The sequence below is a fragment of the Oryctolagus cuniculus genome, chromosome 14 (genome assembly GCF_051225735.1).
Source record: "Oryctolagus cuniculus isolate XC-2025 breed Fujian yellow rabbit chromosome 14, ASM5122573v1, whole genome shotgun sequence".
Classification (NCBI taxonomy): domain Eukaryota; kingdom Metazoa; phylum Chordata; class Mammalia; order Lagomorpha; family Leporidae; genus Oryctolagus; species Oryctolagus cuniculus.
The window spans coordinates 56,197-74,771 of NC_142880.1; the positions used below are offsets into that span (position 1 = coordinate 56,197).

The following is an 18,575-nucleotide window of genomic DNA, read 5'->3' on the forward strand; positions in this document are numbered from 1 at the left end:
CATGATACCACCAAATTATTAGAGATACATTGCTAAAAACTGTAATACATTGGCACAAGCAGACTTCTTGGGAAAGACCCCTGAAGCACAGGCAATAAAACAAAGCTTCGACAAATGGGATTACATCAAGAAACTCTTGTACTGCAAAGTAAACACTCAGCAAAGTTAAGATGCAGCCAACAAAATATTTGCAAACTATGCAACTTATAAAGGATTAATATCCAGGACCTATGAAGAGTTCAACAAAATCTACAACAATAAAACAAATAATCCAGTGAAGAAAAGTGGCAATGGACACAAATTCAAATGGCCAACAGACACGTGAACAATGGATCCCTATCCATCAAGAAAATGCAAATAAAAACCACAATGAGGTTTAACCTCATCCCATTTAAAATGGCTACTTTACAGTTAATATATTCTAAACCCGAAAACATAATATCCATTACAAGCATCACTGGGGGATTTAATAAACTTTTATTAATTGTGTTTAATTCTAAAGTGTGTGAACCTTAATTCTTTCCCTTAAATTACCTGTATACACAGATGTTTCTGTTTTTATCAAGGGGGAGCAGATAGATAACTGTGCCTGCTTTTTAGCTCCTTAAGTGTGTCTGATGTAGATTTAGGGTATGTTAACTGAGAAGTAGGTGACACAATCGAGAAAAGCTGCACGAGTCACAATATAAAAATTAGAACTGTGAAGTTTACCATATTTAACTCTCATTCTAAAGGTTGCCACAAGGCTGAGTTGGAAGGCTCATGTCTGCATGAAACTTTCATTATTTCTAATGTCAATGATGGATGTATTTTTCTGGAATATTGAAGTCTCCCAACTGGTATGAATCCAGATAATAACTAAAAAGTGGTAAAAGACCTCAACAATATTTTCATAGTAAAAAATTCAAATGACTGAAATTTATATGAAAGGCCTCTCAACACTGCTTATCATCAGAAAATGTCATGTTAGCATGGCTAGTACCAGAAATTCAAAAGAAAACAAATGTAGATCAAGATACAGAGAAGATAGAATGCTTGTGCCTTGTGGGATGTAAAATCCAGAGCCAAGAAGGAAAGCAATGTGGAGGTTCCCCAAAATTTTTTTTTATTTTTTATTTTTTTCGCGGGTCAGGGGCCCATGGACTTGGGCCATCTTCCACTGTTTCCCAGGCCATAGCAGAGAGCTGGATTGGAAGTGGAGCAGCCGGGTCTCAACCGGCGCCCACATGGGATGCCAGCACCTCAGGCCAGGGCATTAACCTGCTGCGCCACAGCGCCGACCCCTCCCCAAAATTTTAAGCCACTATCAACAAGATCTGGTAACCCTAACCCTAACCCTAACCCTGGGTATATCTAAATCTGGGTATATGCTAAAGAGCTAAAATCATCATCTCCAAAGTATCTGTTCCCACCTTAACTGCTGCTGTATTCATAACAGACAACATATAAAAGCAACCTGTTTCTGTCATCAGGTGACTAAATAAACAGTGTGTTACTGCTGAGAAACACGCATGTGCATGTGTTCAATGTATGCACAATCACACAAGTATATAAATACAGGATAAGGGATCTTAAAAGGTCATGGGAGGTGAGGGTGTGACTATGCCAACAGAGCTGATCAAACTCTCCCCTCAGATAAAAAAAGAGAACCACCACACAGGATACTCACCCAACCCTGGAGCAATGAACAAGCCTCCTTGGCTACACCCAGCACACACCTCTTGGTATACACTTAAAATGCAGACATTCTCGGCTGGAGCCGCAGATCACTAGGCTAATTCTCCACCTAGCGGCGCCGGCACACCGGGTTCTAGTCCCGGTCGGGGCGCCAGATTCTGTCCCGGTTGCCCCTCTTCCAGGCCAGCTCTCTGCTGTGGCCCAGGAGTGCAGTGGAGGATGGCCCAAGTGCTTGGGCCCTGCACCCCATGGGAGACCAGGATAAGTACCTGGCTCCTGCCTTCGAATCAGCGCAGCGCGCCAGCCGCGGCAGCCATTGGAGGGTGAACCAACGGCAAAAGGAAGACCTTTCTCTGTCTCTCTGTCCACTCTGCCTGTCAAAAAAAAAAAAAAATGCAGACATTCTACTAAGTCACAGAGGCATAGTTCAAAGATAAAAGCCGTCAGGAAAAAAACACATTTCCACAGATGCCCACAAATAAATGCAGAAATTCAAGAAACAAGAATAAGGAAGACAATATGACCCCCAAAGGAACACAACAACATTAGAATGTGAAGGTGGGGGCCAGTGGCAAAGCGGGTAAAGGTGGCACCTGCAGTGCTGGCATCCCATATGGGTACTGGTTGGAGTCCCAGCTGCTCCACTTCCAATTAAGCCCTCTGCTATGGCCTAGGAAAGCAGTGGAGGATGCCCCAAATCCTTGGGTCCCTGCACCCATATGGGAGACCCAGAAGAAGCTCCAGGCTCCTGACTTCAGATTGGTCCAGCTCTGGCCATTGTGGCCACTTGTGGAGTGAGTCAGCAGATGCAGGACCCCCTCTCTCTCTGCCTCTGCATCTCTGTTACTCTGCCTTTCAAATAAATAAATCTTTTTTGACAGGCAGAGTTTGACAGTGAGAGAGAGAGACAGAGAGAAAGGTCTTCTTTTCTGTTGGTTCACCCCCTAAATGGCCACTACGGCCGGTGTGCTATGGCTGGTGCGCTGCACCAATCCGAAGCCAGGAGCCAGGTGCTTCCTCCTGGTCTCCCATGCAGGTGCAGGGCCCAAGCACCTGGGCCACCCTCCACTGCCTTCCCGGGCCACAGCAGAGAGCTGGACTGGAAGAGGAGCAACCGGGAGTAGTACCCAGCGCCCCAACCAGGACTAGAACCTGGAGTGCTGGCACCACAGGCGGAGGATTATTCTAGTGAGCCACAGCACCAGCCTCAAATAAATAAATCTTTAAAAAAAAAAAAAAAAGAATGTGAAGATAAAGAGACTAATGAAATGCCTGAAAAAAAAAATTAAAGCTGATCATGGCCAGAGCCACGGCTCCTCCTATGGCACTGGTACCCTGGGTTCTAGTCCCAGTTGGGGTGCTGGATTCTGTCCCGGTTGCCCCTCTTCCAGTCCAGCTCTCTGCTGTAGCCCAGGAGTTCAGTGGAGGATGGCCCAAGTGCTTGGGCCCTGCACCAGCATGGGAGACCAGGAGGAAGCACCTGGCTCCTGGCTTTGGATCGGTGCAGTGTGCCGGTCGCAGAGCACCGGCCGTAGCGGCCATTTGGGGTGTGAACCAATGGAAGGAAGACCTTTCTCTCTGTCTCTCTCTCACTGTCTAACTCTGCTTGTCAAAAAAAAAAAAAATGTGATCATAGGATGACTTAGAATTAGAAGCAAATTCATGAACTAAAGAAATCTGTACATGACATGAATAAAAATTTTCTCCACCAAGTTGAGATTTTTAAAGAGAAATCAAAACAAAACACTAGAAATGAACAGTCCAATAGAATAAAAATACAGTGGAGAGTCTTAAGAACAGACTCGGAGAGGTAGAAGAAAGAATATCCAAGTCAGAAGACACATCTCTGAAAATTTTACAGTCAGACCAAAAAAAAAAAAAAGAAGAAGAAATTAGAAAAGTAAATAGTGTTGGAGATTTATGGGATACTATCAAATGATCCAACATACAGGTCTTAGGAGTGCCTGGAGGCATGGAAAGTGACGATGGATTAGAAGGCCTTTTTTAGTGAAGTAATTTGCAGAAAACTTCTCCCATTTGGACAAAGAAAAGGACATCCGAGTACAGGAAGCACATAGAACTCCTAACAGACACGACCAGGAAAGACTTCACCATGACACACTGTAGTCAAACATTCCACAGTAAAACAGAGAGAAGATTCTAAAATGCGCATGACAGAAACGCCAGATTACTTCCAAAGGGTCTCCAATTAGGCTCACAGCAGACTCCTCATCAGACACCTTACAGGATAGGAGAGAATGGCGAGATATATTCCAAGAATTAACAGGAAAAAAATTGTCAACCCAGAATTTATGAATGAAGGTGAAATAAAGACCTTCCATAACAAAATAAAATTCAAAGAATTTGTCAGCACTCATCCAGCCTTACAGAAGATGCTTGAGGATGTGTTACACACAGAAACATGGTCATCAACACAAAAGGGGGTGAAGGCAGAAAATCTTCCAGCAAAAGTATAAGGAAATCTAAAGCAAACAATAGGAATATTTATGGAAAAATGGCAGGGCAAAGTCGTTACTTATCAATAGTCACCTTGAATCTAAATTCAGTTCTCCAGATAAAATACATAGATTTTGTTTTTAATCCGTGGAGCCAGTCTATCTATTTGCTGCTGAGAAAAAACACATCACACCAAAGATACACCAAGACTGAAAGTGAAAGATAACAAACCAAAGAAGAGCTGGTGTAGCCATCCTAATTTCAGACAAAATAGAATTTAACACAAACACTGTTAAAAAGTGACAAAAGAGGGCACTATGTAATGATTAAAGGATTAATTCAACAGGAGGATGTGACTATAATAAACATATATGCACCTAATTACAGGGCACCTGGCTATTTAAAAGAAATGTTAGTGGATCTAAAGGGAGACATATACTCCCACACAATAGTAATGGGAAACTTCAATACTCCACTTTCAGCATGGACTGATCAATCAGGCAGAGAATCAGCAAGGGAACAGCAGAGTTAACTGGCGCTACAGGCCAAATGGACCTAACAGATATCTATATAATTTTTCAGCCTACAGATGCAGAATACACATTCTTCTCACCCGTGCATGGAACTTTCTCCAGGATTGACCACAAGCTTGGCCATAAAGCAACTTTCAACAAATTCAAAAAACCTGAAATCATACCATGCATCTTCTATCATCACAATGCAATGAAGCTGGAAATCAACTCAAGAATCTCTAAAACATATGTAAACACCTGGAGACTGAACAACATGCTACTGAATGAACAGTGAGTCATTGAAGAAATCGTAAGAGAAATCAAAAAATTTCTGGAAATGAATGAAGTTGTCAATACAACAGCAAAAACAATGTTAAGAGGAAAGTTTATAGCAACTGGTGCCTACATCAAGAAATTGGAAAGGCACCGAATAAATGAGCTATCAATGCATCTCAAGAATCTAGAAAAACAATAGCAAGCCAAACCCAAAACTCATAAAGGAAAAGAAACAAATTAGAGAATAAACAATTTGAAACAAACAAAAAAATCACCAAAATAAAAAGCAGGTTTTTTTGAAAAAAAAAAAAAATAAATCAAATTGAAACCCCACTGGACCAACTAACAAAAAAAAGAGGGAGAAGACTCAAATCAATGAAATTAGACATGAAAAAGGAAATGTAACAATAGACACCACAGAAATAAAAACAATCATCAGAAATTGCTACAGGGGCCGGTGCTGTAGTGTAGTTGGTAAAGCCACCATCTGCAGTGCTGGCATCCCATATGGGCACCGGTTCAAATCCTGGCTGTTCCACTTCCAATCCAGCTCTCTGCTATGGTCTGGGAAAGCAGTCCAAGATGGCCCAAGACATTGGGGCCTGCACCTGCATGGGAGACCCAGAAGAATCTCCTGGCTCCTGGCTTCGGATTGGTGTGGCTCTGGCCATTGCAATCAACTGGGGAGTGAAGCAGCGGGTGGAAGACTTGTCTTTCCCTCTCTGCCTTCTCTCTGTGTAACTCTTCTTTTTTATTTATTTTGAAAATCAATTACTACAAAGAGTTGCATGCCAACAAATCAGGAAACCTAAAAGAAATTAATAGAATCCTGGCACATACAACCTACCGAAATTGAGCCATAAAGACATGCAAAACCAAAACAGACCCATAACCAAGATGGAAACTGAATCAGTGAAAAGAATCTCCAAACAAAGAAAAGCCCAGGACCAGATGGATTCACTGCTGAATTCTATCAGACATGTAAAGAACTAACTCCAATGATTCTCAAGCTATTCAACTAAAAGGGAGGTAATTCTCCTAAATTCTTCCTATGAAACCAGCATCACCTTAATTCCTAAACCTGAAAAGATACAGAGAACTACAGACTAATTTCCCTGATGAAAACAGATGCAAAAATCCAACAAAATACTAGGGAATTGAATCCAGCAACACATGAGAAAGATCATTCACCCAGACTAAGTGGGATTAATCCTTGGTATGCAGGGGATGGTTCAATGTTTGTAAATCAACCAATGTAATACATCACATTAACAAATTGAAGAACAAAAACCATATGATTACCTCAATAGATGCAGAAAAGGAAGTTGATAAAACATTTTTTCATAAAAGCCTTAAATTAGGTACAGAAAGAATAGTCCTCACAGTCAAGGCAATTATGAGAAACTAACAGCAAGCATCTTACTGAATGTGGAAAAGTTGGGAGCATTCCCACTAAAACCCAGAACCAGAGAAGGATGCCCACTCCCACTATTTCTATTCAATACAGTCCTAGAACTTTTAGCTACAGCCTTAAGCAAGAAAAAGAAATCGAAGAGATAGAAATTGGAAAGGAGGAAGTCAAACTATTCCTATTTGCAGATGACATGATTCTATATACAAGGGATCCAAGACTCCTCTAAGAGACTGTCAGGAGTGGGCACTGTGGCATAGCGGGTAAAGCCACTGCCTGCAGTGCTGGCATTGAGTCCTGACTGCTCCACTTCCAATCCAGCTCTCTGCTATGGCCTGGGAAAGCATTAGATGATGGCTCATGTCTTCGGGCCCCTGTACCCATGTGGGAGACCCTGAAGAAGTTTTTGGCTTGTGGCTTCAGATTAGCCCAGCTCCAGCCAGTGTGGCCATTTGGGGAGTGAACCAGTGTATGGAAGACTTCTCTTTCTCTCCCTCCCCTTCTCTCTCTCTCTCTCTCTCTCTCTCTGCCCATTAACTTTCAAGTAAAATAAATATTAAAAAATTAACAAATCTTTTGACAGGCAGAGTGGACAGAGAAAGAGAGACAGAGAGAAAGGTCTTCCTTTTCTGTTGGTTCATCCCTCAATGGCCACTGCAGCTGGCGTGCTGTGACTGGTGCACTGTGCTGATCCGAAGCCAGGAGCCAGGTGCTTCTCCTAGTCTCCCATGTGGGTGCAGGGGCCCAAGCACTTGGGCCATCCTCCACTGAACTCCCAGGCCACAGCAGAGGGCTGGACTGGAAGAGGAGCAACCAGGACAGAATCTGGTTCCCCGACCGGGACTAGAACCCTAGGTGCCGGCGCTACAGGTGGCTGATTAGCCTGTTGAGCCACAGCGCTGGCAATAAACAAATCTTTTTAAAAAAAGATTATCAGAACTGATAAAATTGTTTGGTAAAGTGCCAGAACAGAATAGAAAATTAACACACAAAAATCAATAGTTTTTGTACACCCAGAAAACTCGATAGCTGAGAATGAACTTACTAGAACAACGGCATTCACAGTAGTTACAAAAGATTAAATATCTTGGAATAAATTTAACCAAGGATGTCAAAGATCTCAATGATGAAAACTACAAAACATTTAAGAAACAAAGTAAAAAAGACACAAAAAAATGGAAAAAGCTTTCGTGTTCATGGATTGGAACAATCAACATCATCATGAAAATGTCCATACTACCAAAAGTAATTACAGATTCCATGCAATCCCAATGCAAATAACAAGCACATTCTTCTGAGATTTTGAAAAAGATGCTGAAATTCATATGGAAATACAAGAGAAGTTGAATAAATAATCTTATACAACAAAAACAAAGCCAGAGGCATCACAATTCCACATTTCAGGACATACCACAGAGCAGTTATACTCAAAAGAGCCTGGTATTGGCAAAAAACAGACAGCAGACCAATGAACAAAAGAGAAAATTTAGAAATCAATCCACACATCTATAACCAACTTATCTATGGCAGAGGAGTTAAATTCAATCTCTGGAACAAGGACAGTCTTTTCAACAAATGAAGCAAGAACCCTACCTTATACCTTACAGAAAAATCCACTAAAAATGGATTAAGGACCTGAATCTATGACATGATATTATCAATTACTAGGTAACACTGCAGAAACTGCAAGACATTGACATAGGCAAAGCATTCATGGGAAAGACCCCAGAAGGACAGACAATCAAAATCAAAATTGACACATGGGATTACATCAATCTGAGAAGCTTCTGCACTGCAAAAGAAACATTCAGCAAAGTGAAGAGGCAATCAATAGAATAGGAGAAAATATTTGCAAGCTACACAACTGATAAAGGGTTAATATCAAGAATCTATAGAATTGAAAAATTCAAACAATAATAAAACAAACAATCCAGTAAAGAAATAAGCAGGGGCCAGCACTGTGACATAGCAGGTAAAGCTGCCACCTGCAGTGCCAGCATCCCATATGGGCACTGGTTTGAGAACTGGCTGCTCCAATTCCAGTATAGCTCTCTGCTATGGCCTGGGAAAGCAGTAAAGGATGGCCCAGGTCCTTGGGCCCCTGCACCCACGTGGGAGACCTAGAAGAAACTCCTGGCTCCTGGCTTCGGATCGGCGAAGCTCTGGCTGTTGTGGCCATCTGGGAAGTGAATCAGCAGATGGAAGACCTCTTTCTCTGCCTCCCTTCTCTCCATGTGTAAATCTGACTTTCAAATAAATAAATCTTTTTTAAAAGTAAATAAGCAAAGGACTTCATCAAGCATTTTTCAAGAGGAAATTCAAATGGCCAACAGACACTTGGAAAAATGCTCCGGATCACTAGCCATCAGGGAAATGCAAATCAAAACCACAATGAGGTTTCCCCTCACCCCAATTAGAATGGCTCTCACACAGAAATCAACAACAAATTATGGCTAGGATGTATGGGAAAAGGTACCCTAACCCACAGTTGGTGTAATGCAAACTGGGGCAGCCACTGTGGAAGACGGTATGAGGATGCCTCAGAAATCTGAATACAGACCTACCATTTGATCCAGCCTTCCCGCTCTGGAATTTACCCAAACCAAAAGAAATCAGCCTATGAAAGTGATCTGTAACCCCATATTCATTGCAGCTCAGTTTACAATAACTAAGATATGGAATCGACCGGAGACTGGAAAAAGAAATTATGGTATAGAAACATAATGGAGTACTACCCAGGCACAAAAATGTCCTATCTTTTGCAATAAAATGAATACAACAGGAAACCGTTGTATTTAGTGAAATATGCCAGTCTAAAAAGATACCATGTTTTCCCTGATCCGAGATAACTAATAGAGCACATACAATGTAATATATTAGCATAAAATGGAAATTTTGAGATTCAATGATTGTTTATAGCCCTGTATCTTCTGTTGAGGAAGTCATACTATTCGTTGAATTCTATTTAATGTAGGGTTAGCTTTATGAGTATTAAGTGAAATGAAAATTGATCTTTGTAAATATTGAGTGGGAATAAGACAGGGATGAAGAAGAAAGTTTGAAGTGTGGGCAGGAGGGAGGGTAAGGTGGGAAGTATCACTGTGTTCCTACATCTTTATGCATGAAATGCATGAAACTTGTATAACTTAAAATTTAAAAAATTTTAAAATTCAAAAAAGACAACAGTCAAAAAATTGGGGGTCTGCATATTCTGAGCCTCAGGTATTAAAGCCTTCACCCCCAGGGCATTGATCCTGGGAGTGGTGGAACCATTAGCAGGTGTGATGTGGGAGGTCACCACATCATTGGGGGTGTCCCCTGGAAGGTAGTTCTCATGAGAGTGTTGTCATTAAGAACCTGACGCAGGGCTCAGCCTCCATCTCCAATTCCTTGCTGGCCACATGGTCTTTCACTCACTCACTCCTCCACTGCCACCCACTCCTCTCAGCACAGGACAATGAGGCTCCCCTGTCATGAGCAGGAATGTCCAAACCCTGAATTTACAGCAAACTCTTTCACTCATCAGTTAAGGCAGATCTGTTACTACATAATAGTGATGAAAAGTTGATTAATGCAGAATCACTCAGAATATACCCTTTTAGGACTGGATTATTTTCTTTGATGAGTATAAGGCCAATGAGATCCATGAAAATTGTTGCTTTTATCAGTAGCTTATTTCATTATTGTCCGATACTATTTTGCTGTATGCTGTATGTTCACACATTGCTGTTTATCCTTTCATGTTTTGGTGGATATTGGTTTTCAATTAATTTAAAAGGCATAGTGATGGAGACAGAAAAAGAGGCAGAGACACAGGCAGGGACAGAGAGACAGAGACAGAGGTCTTCCTTCTGCTGTTCTACTCCCAAATGGCCACCATGGCTGGAGCTGGGATAGGCCAAGGTCAGGAGCCTGGAACCTCATCCAGATCTCCCATGTGGGTGGAGACAGAAGCACACAGGCCATCAAACACTGCCTTCCCAGGGACATTAGCAGAGCACTCAATTGGAAGAGGAGCATCCAGGACTCAAATTGGCACTCTAGCCTGTGAGGCCAGCATCCAACGTGGTGCCTAAAACCCCCACACCACATCACCAGCCCCCGGGGCTCTGATTGACCCTCCGTGTGTGTGTTGAATTAAAAAGCTGCTAGGAACAAGTGTTCAGGGTATTTTGTCAGGTCAGTATAACTTACACATTTTTCTTTTGAGGAGCCTATCAACATCCGATTGTTTTAGTGCCATTCCTCAAGTGTCACATTCCTGGGGCCAGTATTGTGGCACAGCTCTTGCTTGTGATGCTGGTACACCCAACACAATGTGAGCTTGAGTCCAGCTGCTACGCTTCTGTTCTATTTCTCTGCTAATGCACCTGTGAAAGCAGCAGAGGATGGCCCAGTTCAATGGCCCCTGTGACATATAGGGGAGAGCTGAATGGGTACCATGCTCCAGGCTTCACCAAGGACTAGTCCTGAGCTTTTCAGCCATTTGGGGGAATGAACAAGTGGATGGTAGATCTCTCCCTCTGTCACTCTACCTTGAAAATAAAAGGAGTAAATATATTTGTGAACTTTTTTAAGTAGTGTTTTTCTGCCTGGCCTTGCTTTTGTACTTTTATCCAAACAATCTGTGATCAACAACTGCAGCACAGCCACTAAGTTGCTACTTGGGAGGCCACATCAGGTACCAGAATGCCAGGCATGGTCCAGCTTCCTGCTAATCCCCCCAGAAGGCAGCAGGTGTCAGTGGAATACCTGGGTAACTGCCACAAAGGTAAGAGAACAGGTTGGAGTTCCCAATTTCCCCTGTTCACTCTCTACTCTCTTCCTGTCATTCTCACCTTACAATCAATATAAATCACTATTTTTTAAAAGTCCTAGTCTGCATACTTCACTGCACTGAATTGTCAACTTACAAACCTCAAAGGCAGAGAATGCATTGAGTTGGAGATTTGTCACCCACTACTTAGTGCCCCAAGGTCCACAGATACCTGAGAACTGAGGCTGGGCCAGATTGAAGCCAGAGGACCAGAACTCCATCAGAGTCTCACGTAAGCTTCCTCAAACCGGTAACTTGACACTGTACTTGCAGCCTCCAAGGATATACAATAAGCAGGAAGGTGAAGTTAGTACTGGAGACTGGTCTCACACCCCAGCACTCCAACATGGGATGTGGTTATTCCAGGAACATTTTTTAAAAGATTTATTTGAATGACAGTTACAGAGAGAAGTAGAGACAGAGAGAGGTCTTCCATCCACTGGTTCACTCCCCAGATGGCTGCAACAGCGGAGCTGTGCCGATCTGAAGCCAGGAGCTTCTTCCAGGTCTCCCATGTGGGTGCAGGGGCACAAGGACGTGGGCCATTTTCCACTACTATCCCAGGCCATAGCAGAGAGCTGGATAAGAAGAGGAGCACCCATATGGGATGCCAGCGCTTCAGGCCAGGGCTTTAACCCACTGCACCACAGTTCCAGCCCTCCAGAAACATTTTAATCAGGTCAAATGCCTGCCTCCAGTCAGTTTTTATCCCTGGTATTTTCAAACTTCAGTTCACTGATGGCCCATAAGCTGCACCTGTATATGTAGGTCTGAGTTTATATTTTATAGTTTCTCTTATTTGGGTTAAAACAAGATGTATGTAAATGACCAGAATTGACATTTTGAGACTGCATTATTTTTTACAGCCCTTAACTACACTCTTGAGAAACAATGCTTTTTCTAATTACTAGTTGTTGAATTCTGTATTTAGTGGAGGTTAAGCTTGTGACTACAGAATAACCTGAAAGTATGTCATAGTAAAAATTATATCAAAAAATGAGGAAGGAAGGGGAGTGGGAGCATGGGCAGGAGGGAGGTTATGGTGGCAAGGATCACTATGCTCTTATTTCTGAATATATCAAACAGATGAAGCTTATTCACCTTATAAAAATCACTTTTAAAAGACTAGAAGATATTACAACTGCAAGACCAACATTTAAAATCCTGAGATAATTTGCAAAGGGGGACTAGCCCCATAGCCGTGAGTGTGGAGGAGAAAGGGACACACTGCCTGGTTCCTCGAGAGAGGGGCAACTGAAGTCATGGCAGATTTCTCCCAATGCTGCTCAGGGTATGTCCTGGTCCACTCTGACCCTGGAGTCCTAAGTTTAACAGGCACAGGATTTCGTCAAACCCTGAAAGCAGAGATGCCCACAGCAGGACAGCCCAAGACTGAGTCCTCCTATGCAGCATTTGTCTTCACAGAGCCAGAACACCATCCCTAATAGGAACAAGCATCATGAAAGGAGAGTTTAGAGCAAAAGAAATGCGGCTTCTCTGCATCCCCACTCACCACGCCCTCAGCTGCAGGGAAGGCCCGGTGTCGTGGATTTGGCTTTGATCCCTTCCCAGAGCAGTCCCAGGTGGGAATTTCTCCCAAGGGAGAGGACAGATCCCTTCCACACAATTCACCTGGCTTCTACTCAGAAAAAAACACAGTGAGAAAGGATTGCAATCCTTCTTCCATAGCCACCTGGTATTTCAAGCAAAGCAATCCACAGCCTTTTTGCCAAAGCTACCAGGATAAGCTAAAAAAAAAAAGGGGGGGGGACAAAGCCAAACGAGGACAGAAAACACCTACAATGAATCGTGAGCATGCACATGTGACTGCAGACAATACATTCCAAACCTAAACCAACATTGTCTCCTAGACAGCACTGCTATTAATACGGCTTTGCTGTAAAGAACTCTTTGAGAGGACATTCTTCTTCCTTAGGTCACTAGGCCCCCACCTTACACACTTGTATGGTAAAATCACCTGAGTTCTGCTAGGATCAGTAAGGCTGGGGAGCCACACCTCCTGGCAATCACGTTGGTGATTTTCACCATGAAAGACTCACCTGCCTGGATCATGCAAGTCAGATGAGGGCAATGTTCACTTCTGTGACTTTAGTATCTCCTGGGTTTTACAGTTCTCACACATTCCATCCAACCAGATGCATTTTGTTAATTCTTTGTCCTTCATATATCAGGCCGCAATGGCCAACTTATGTGACATTCTCATGGGGCTATATCCGTGTTCCAATTTATTCACCACATAGAATCTATGATGATGACTTAATGCTCAGCCCCTCATATCATCTCCAGAGCACATTCACTGTGGGCCAAGGCAGTATTTCTACTAACTGCCCCAATCCTTGATTCAGAGGTGTCACAGAAGCCAAGAAACTGACAGTGGTTAAGCAGTGCTGTGGTTTCCAGGTGTCCACTAAATAACTGTGGCTTGGAACTTGAACTGTCCAATGGGGCAGGATTGGGAAGTGGCACCTAGTGGACAGTGTGTCAGTAATAGGAGCCTGGATAAATTAATTCATGTCTTTTTCCCAGAAGTGAGTGCTTGCTCTTCCAGAACTGGATGTGTTAGCCCAAGACTGAATTGGGGGGGGGGGCGCTGCCTGCAGTGCCAGCATCCCATATGGGCACTGGTTCAAGACCAGGCTGTCCACTTCTGAACCAGCTCTCTGCTGTAGCCTGGGAAAATAGTAAAAGATGGCCCAAGTCCTTGGGCCCCTGCACCCGTGTGGGAGACCTGGAAGAAGCTCCTGGCTTCAGATTGGTGCAGATCTGTCCATTGTGGCCATTTGGAGAGCGAGGCAGTGGATGAAATATACCTCTCTCTCTCTCTCTCTCTGCCTCTCCTTCTGTTTAACTCTTTCAAACAAATAAATAAATCTTTTTTTAAGAAAGTGAATTGGGATAAAGCCAGGCTACCTCCCATATGCTGGCCCCTTCACTCTCCTCCACTGACTCTCCGCATTCTGCCATGAGATGAGGCAGCCTCAGAGCCTCACCAGCTATAACTGCCAGTTCTTGGAATTCTTGGCTTACAAAACCAGGAGCCAGAGTAAACATCTGTATAAATTATCAAGTCTCATATCTGGCTTACATCAAGAGAGTGGAGCCAAACCAATGGAAAGCCTGGAAAAACAAAAAATTCACATTTATCAGCTGACTTCAGATAGTCAAAGTCCCTAAATGAGTACTGAAAACATGCTAAATGGTCCAGGAGTTCTCTTGCAGAGGACTTGGCATGTCACTCTATAAAAGTAATTAAAAATGAACCTTAATGAAGAATGGTATGAGAGGGAGTAGGAGGTGGGACAGTTTGGGGGTGGGAGGGCGGGAATGGGGGGAAAGCTTTCTATAAAAAAAAAATCTTTTCTTAAAAACAAGTGTTGAGGGAGTAATCAGACCCTCCAAGACAGAAAACCAATGAACATATACCTGAATGCTTAATTAACTTTCCAGTCTTGAATCTCAAATTTTGAAATGTCAACCATGAACCAACAATGGTTTCGCCACCAAGGAAACACCAGAAAAGTGGCATCGATAGTCCTACTTACTCAGGAGCACCTGGGGTGTCTCTCCATCTTCAGAGATCCTTAACTTTTCTATCAGAAACATCCATGGCTCAGGATAGCCAGTGGCTCCTCTGTGAATGTAACACATACCCCTTCTCTGAGTCATGTGTCATCCCAAGGGTATATGCCAACTGGCTCCGGTGTGATGAATCTTTGGAGTAAAAGCCAAGTGGAGAATGGTTCCTATGCTCAGAATTTACGAGATGCAGCAACAGAATATTCTGAGGACCCTACTATTGAGAGAATGCAGCACCTGCCAGCTGGGTCACTCGAGGCACAGTCTTTCACTACCCCGGCCCTTAGTTCCCACTGATGTTCCATGAAGGAAGTACATGACCTGCACTGGTCTTGAATGTTCATCATTTTGCCAGAGGATAATTTCAGAAGTTTGTTATGACACTGATTTGTGCATGTGGAAGGGACTAAGGCTGGCATTGGGGACCCCTGAAAGTGCCACTTCAGTGAACTCCCCAAGACATGTATGCCAGTGTGATACATAAAGGACCCCCAGACCAGTGCAGATTCATGTGTGGGTGGTAGAGTGGCCATGTGTTTGTTAGAAGGAAATATTTAACACAGAATCCAGAGCACTGTGAACAAAGGCAGGAGACCGTGCTTACTTTGAGAAAAGGCCTCGTTCTGAAAGCATTCCCCAAAGGAGAGAGGAAACAGCAAAGTTAATGCCACTGTGAAAACAAAGTTCACCATTATCCTGCTCAGCCCTGCTCTAGGTGAGAGGATGGTGACAAGTGGACGGTTTTGAAGGTGTCCATCCTTTCTTGGAAGCTTCTGGCTGAGGGAAGAGCGATCAGCGAGACACAGCTAAAGAAACCTTGATTTTCAAGATGCCCTATCAGCCTGGTAATTCTACAACTGAGAACAGAAGTTCTCATACTGCACTTAAGTGGGAAACAAGACCCCTCAAACCATGATAGGCTTTTTCTTTCTCAAACAGGCATATGCCATTTAAAGGTGTCTAAGGATATTGCCATTTGGTTTCTTGGTAGGACCAAGAAACTGCTCCTACCGAGCCTCGAAACAGGTGAGTTAATTTGAGTCTTGAACTGAACACACTTGGCCCGCTTGCTGATTACACAGGCCCAAATTTCAACTGTGCTCCTGCTTTGTGAGACAAAGCATTTCTCTGCACTCCACTTTGACTTGTTACCTTCTTAGGTGAGTTTGCTTTATCTACCCAACAAGCTTGTGTGTTCAGGGTGCAATGTTGTTTCTTTCATCTTCATAAAACCACAGTGCCTGACACCTTAGCATAATCCAGGTCCTCAAGATTTCTAAAGAAATTAACCAGAAATGGCAATGTAAGTAGAAACGACAGAATGCAGACATCTCCATGTATGTATATCAGTATATCTATTTAAACATCCATTCACCGCTCTATGTAACTGTCATTTCCCTGTACTGGCAAGGAAAAAACTGCATTATACAGCTACTGACACTCCTAAGCCACTGAAGGAGGATCCCAGGTATACCAAGATGTCTGTGTCCCTATCTGGAGACCCAGGAGAGCCATTCCTTCAATTCTAGGACACTATTAGAATATTCTAACATCAGTTATCTAAGCACTAAGGGAGGAGCTGTCCTCTCTTGCTCACAGACTGCATAGCCCTTCTCTAATCAAGTCTCACCAGGAGGGGCAATTTCCTTTACAAGGCCTACAGGTGTTAAGCCTAGCCAGAAATACCCACACAGAAACATCAAAATTATGCCTGGCCAAATATATGGGCACTTGGTGGCCCAGTCCAGTCATTACATAAAATCACCTTTCACACTAGGATCACCCATGAAATAAAAACGCCATGATTAAGGCAGGACTTTGGCATCCATAGCCATAATCCTTGATATGCATAGGCAGACGGGAGGAGGGAGGGCTGGAAGGGGAGAAGGGTAAAAAAGAGAGGCAAGGGGATGAGTTTACTGGAGGACAGGAAGTGGAGAGTTTGGAAACACCAAGAATCAGAAGACGAAACAATGTCATAGGATGAGCAGGAAGAGTGAACTCAGAGTGCGAGCACAGCCCCCTGAGGCAGAGCCCGAGCTCTAGCTCAGTCCCTCACCCTCACCCCATGGTGAGCAGCACTGCAACCAGGGCCAAGTTTCCTGAACTCAGGAAGCAGCTAGCAGAGATGTGCAGCCTTCTCCTAACAACCCTTGCATGTGGGCAAAATGTGCTTTCACAGGCATCGCCTCAGTTCCCACAGCAAGGAAACTGAGGTCCCTGCCTTCTCTCATCCCAGGGGGTCTCTGAAGCTCAGGACAGCCCAGGAAACCACAGGCACGTAATGAAGGCAAGGCCACGCAAGTTTGCCTCTCGGGGAACACACACACTCACCACGGGCGGCCCTCCATTGGCTGACAGATGACTCCTAAAGCTCGGTCTCTGTGAGAAACAGCCTCACCCATCCACTCAAGCGATTGACTCGACTCAATGAGTGCAACAAGAGCGAGACCTGACACCCGATCTTGCAACGCCTTGTGCTGGTGGCCAGCACACCAGGAGCAGGTTCCAGCAAGCTGTTCATTTCCTAGCAAGCAGATCCCTCCCCCAGTTTCTCACTGGCTGAGTAACAACAGCGTGACAATCTTCCTGGCATTTGCTTCAGCTGTTTGGCCACTAACTTCCTGGTTCTCTAAGCACTCTCAGGTGCATGGAATCTACCAGTCTTACTTTGAAAACAAACCAAGGGTTTACTTCTCACAGCGAGGAATGATGGAAAATTCTTGGGCAAGGCACCTTTGTGCAGAGTAGCTTGCAAAAGAGGGGAACAAGGGCTTGTCTAGGAGAAGATATACTATACTGGCTAACACAGTCTGCACTCAGGTAGGAAACTCACACTCTGATCTGTCGGAAATTTTGCTAAATGCTCCCACTGCTGAATATTGCCTGGGAAGGGTCTATCACGAACTGCCTGCATGTGTGTATTCTCCAACAAATTGCAAATTCCCAAACACACCCCCCGACAGTCTTAGCCTAGTACTTCTCCCAGTGGTGGCACAGATTCCCAGAAGTAGCTTGGGGGTTTTGCCCCCACATGCTTGAAACAATGGGATTCAGACTCATCTCTGTGCCTTGGTTTTCAGCTTCTAAGCAGCTGTGTTTCCGGCTCCCATTCCATGACAAGCAAAGTCCCGTATCATCCACGCCCACCCACACTCCAACACAGGAGCCCACAAAGAACTGTGGGCTGCGTTTTGGGCCCTTGTGAGACTTGCTGTCTCCCACAGTGCACATCAGGAGGAAGCTGGAATCAGGACTGCACCAGATGTAAACCCAGGAAATCCTATGTGGGATGTGGACACCAGGAGGTGACTTATTGCTGCCCCAGGAATCCACCTTTTACTCCTACAACACTGAAGAGGGAATTACATAAAATTAATTATACACAGGCAAGTTTGTGCACACAAGGCATGACTATGTTATCAATAACAAGAAAAGCAGTATTGGACCAGGGCACATAGGAGCAGAATTTTTGTATGCTATTGTAGGTGGCATTGATTCAGACTAAAGGGCTATAGATTTAGGATGCTGTATCTGAACTCAGTATCAACATATTTTTGATAATATTTTAGAGATTTATTTTATTTGTTTGAAAGGCAGAGTTACAGCAACAGAGAGAGGGAGAGGCAGCTCTTCTGTTCACTGGTTTGCTCCCCAAATGGCCTCCTGGCTAAAGCTGGCCCAGGCCAAAGTCAAGAGCCAGGATCCAAGAGCTTCTTTCTTCCAGATCTCACATGGGTGCAGGGGCCCAAACACCTGTGCTATACTCCACTAATTTCCCAGGTGCATTAGCAGGGAGCTGGACTGGAAGTGGACTTGAACTGGTGCC

At 43.8% G+C, this 18,575-nt stretch overlaps 1 long non-coding RNA gene across 3 annotated transcripts in view; it reads right to left on the reverse strand.

Annotated features, from left to right (window-relative positions):
* Window positions 1-17,686, reverse strand: part of LOC149122212 (uncharacterized) — a 65,420-nt gene extending 47,734 nt beyond the window's left edge. The window contains exon 1 of one of the 3 annotated variants that reach the window (XR_016220310.1): window positions 17,081-17,686. This is a non-coding gene — a long non-coding RNA (uncharacterized LOC149122212). The remainder of the gene's footprint in view (window positions 1-17,080) is intronic. The other 2 variants (XR_016220308.1, XR_016220309.1) reach the window with 2 other exon arrangements.
* Between the last annotated feature and the right edge of the window lie 889 nt (window positions 17,687-18,575).